The sequence below is a fragment of the Calidris pugnax genome, unplaced genomic scaffold, assembly GCF_001431845.1.
Source record: "Calidris pugnax isolate Ruff unplaced genomic scaffold, ASM143184v1 scaffold238, whole genome shotgun sequence".
Classification (NCBI taxonomy): Eukaryota; Metazoa; Chordata; class Aves; order Charadriiformes; family Scolopacidae; genus Calidris; species Calidris pugnax.
Genome location: NW_015090949.1, coordinates 45739 through 48964, shown reverse-complemented (window position 1 = coordinate 48964; position 3226 = coordinate 45739). Strand labels below are relative to the sequence as shown.

At 45.1% G+C, this 3226-nt stretch overlaps 1 protein-coding gene across 1 annotated transcript in view; it reads right to left on the bottom strand.

Annotated features, from left to right (window-relative positions):
- LOC106893771 (E3 ubiquitin-protein ligase TRIM39-like) overlaps positions 1 to 949 on the bottom strand; it is a 9249-nt gene extending 8300 nt beyond the window's left edge. The window contains exon 1 of the mRNA XM_014951981.1: positions 898 to 949. The gene's annotated coding sequence lies outside the window, so the exon portion shown is untranslated. The remainder of the gene's footprint in view (positions 1 to 897) is intronic.
- Between the last annotated feature and the right edge of the window lie 2277 nt (positions 950 to 3226).

Below are 3226 nucleotides of genomic sequence, written 5' to 3'. Positions count from 1 at the left end.
TTTCCTACTATCTGCAGTGTCTCATATTGCAAAAGTGTTGATAATGAAGCTGTTATGTTTTCTATTTTAGACTAAGAAACAAAGTGAAAAAAAAGAACTAGAGATTTTTTTTCCCAACTGGCAGGGTTAGGAGGGGGCAACATACAGATATATATATATACACACACATACACGCACAGACAAGCTTCCTATCCTTGATTCAGTGGATCCTTCACTGTTTATTCTCTGACACTACTTTCGGAAGGAAGTAATTGATTCCCTTCACTGAGGGATTTAAAGATGTAGGTGAAAAGGCCAATGGTCCTTGTGCTGTTGAAATATTTTACTAGGTTTGTACATGCCTCTTTGGTGCTTATATGTTCTTTTTAAAAAAAAAAAAAAAAAAAAAGAAACAAAAAAAAAGGGCAGAGCAGGGCTGGGCAGGGCAAAGCAGAGGAAAGGGCAGAAGAGGGATGAAGGAGGAAAGGAGAGGAGAGGAGAGGAGAGGAGAGGAGAGGAGAGGAGAGAACTGTTCTGATTCCATGATTCAGCCAGTTCTACACCCAGCACATCTTCAAAGTCATACAGGCAAAGCACATCCAGCTCTGTACACCAAAAGAACAGAAAAATTCTTGTGGAAACAGAAATGGAACCCGAATGGCCACTTGATAGTGATGCTTTTTCCCCCAGAGGACCATTCTCTCTCTTTTCCTCTCTGAGCCCTACTAGGAACAGCCATGATGCTGATGCCCCCAGTTTCTTCCTGCCCACACCTGAGGAGACCGCGGGGATGAGAAGAGCTTCTGGCCCCTGTGTGCACAGCTTGGATGAAGGGAACAGGGGTTCCCTTCCACCCCAACAGCAGCACGGCACTCACGGCTTGTTCAGAAGCAAAATAATTAAAAGAGACGTGCTTACCTGCCTTAATGAACGAAGGTGAACAGTGATGTGGAACAGCTACTCTTTTCCTCCTTGCAAGAGAAACCTAAATTCCTCCTGCAGAAGGGAAGGACAATGGAAAGAAGATTCAGGTACTGAAGTTTAAATTCAGTGTTTCTCTGCCCGACAGTCACTTCTCTGCCTGAAGGTCCTGTCACATCTACCATACGAGGGATATATTTTCTGTTGAAGGCAATTAGGTGCAAATGGATCTTCAGTGTTCTGGAGAGGTTTAAGACAAGCACATTGACATGCTCAATGCTCACTCCTTTAGCACCAAAAGGGAAGCTTGTTTTAGAACTAAAGCTGGATTTTACCTGTTACAGGGAAGAAAGATCTTCACATCTTCAATCTGTGGATCAAAGATGAACTTTGATCAGTTCATCACCCTTGAACAGTGAAATTGAAATGAAGACTGAAATATTAAAGATTAACTCAGGGTGTGGCTCTGTCTGAAGATCACACATCATTTTGCTGTGTGACTGATGTTTTGCTGTCAGGTTACACAGAGAATGAGGCATGTTTTCCCTGGGACTTGAGAGACCTCAGTTAGAGAAATCAGCATGAAATGGGGGCAGTTTTGTCTTTGGAGAAAGCCATGTCCTTGGAGTTAAGTGCTCTTGGATTTTCACTTGACTTGCCTCTTCGTATCTCACTTCTCACAGCTTTTTGTTCCTTGAAATACTGCACCAGAAGTATTTCTATCCACCCTCATAATTAGATGGTATTGGGAAGGTTTTTTTGATATGGGAAATAGAGACATTAAAAGGGAATTCTCTCTGTGAAGGAGTGAAGAAAGCAAGAAAAAAAGAAGGTCTTACCTATGGTGGAGGAGAACCAGGTTAAGGAGCCTTAATCCAATTGGACATATGTAAGTCCATAGGTTGCCCACACAGACGTTGCGGGAGCTGGCTGATGTCATTGCAAGGTCACTTTTGATTGTCTTTGAAAGGCTGCGGTGAGAGGGCGAGGTTCTTAAAGAGCGGAAGAGAGCAAATGCCACTCCTAACTTCAAGAAGGGCAAGAGGAAGATCCAGTCCAGGTAACTACAGACCAGGCAGCCTCACCGCAGTGCCTGGGAAGGTGATGGAGAACATCCTCCTGGAAACCACTTCCACATGCATGAAGGACAAGAAGGTGATTGGGAACAGTCAGGATGGATTTACAAAGGGCAAAACATACGTGACCAATCTGATAGCCTTCTTCAATGAGGTGATGAGCTTGGTGGGTGGTGGGAGAGCAGTGGATGTTGTTTATCTCCATCTTTTGACTATGTCTCACTTAGATATGTGGACAGGGAGGTGGATGGCTCAGTGAGGTGGAAACTGTCTGAACCACCAGGTTTTGGTAATGCAAGAGGGGAGCAGAAGGTTTCAGGGGTGAGAGGAGACCAGGGACTGCCCTGTGTCAGACAACTATGTCCAGATGGCCCTGTAATGGACCAATGGACCAACCAGAGGCCAAGGCTGAGCACACCAGGGACGCTGGTGGCACCTGTGTCAAAGCTTATTTAAGAAAGTGCAAAACCACTATCAGGCACTGAGGAGTGAAAGTAAAAAGCATGAGAAAGAAAGGTGTGAACACCAAGGTCAGAGAAAAAACAAAGGGGAAGAGGTGGTCCAGGCACTGGAGATGATATGAATCTGCAATGTGTGGAGAGGATCATTGTGGATCAAGTATTTCCCTGCAGCTTTTGGAGACCACCAAGCCCAAGAAGAAACCCACATGGAAGCCCGTGGAAGACCACATGTTGGAGCAGTTGGATATTTCCTGAAGGAACTGTGGCATCTGGAAGAGCTCACCCTGGAGCAGATATATCCAGAACACTGCAGCCCATGAAGGGGACCCGTATGGCAGCAAAGGAAAAGTGTTAGGAGAAAAAAGCAGCTGAGAACTGTTAAGGTCTGACCACAACCCCCAATTCCCTTACCCAGATGCCACTAAGTGGGGGAGACTGGGGTAAGTCTTGAGGGTGACAGATGAAGCTGAGCCTGCGAAAGGCAGTGATGAAGGGAAGATATTTTTTTATTTTATTTTGTCATTGTTTCCTGACACCCAAATCTATTATTACTGGCAATAAATGAAATTAATTTTTCCCAAGTTCTGTCTGTTTTGTACATCATAGCAATTGTTTAGTGATCTCCATGTCTTTGTCTTAACCCCTGAGCTGTACCATTTCCCCCCTGACTCATTGAGGAGGGGAAGTGAGAGCAACTGTGTGGGCATCTGGCAGCTGGGCAAGTTCAACCCACCCCCAATACAAAACGGGAAGGTGTGACTGGTACATGGGATGGGTCCTACTGCCATC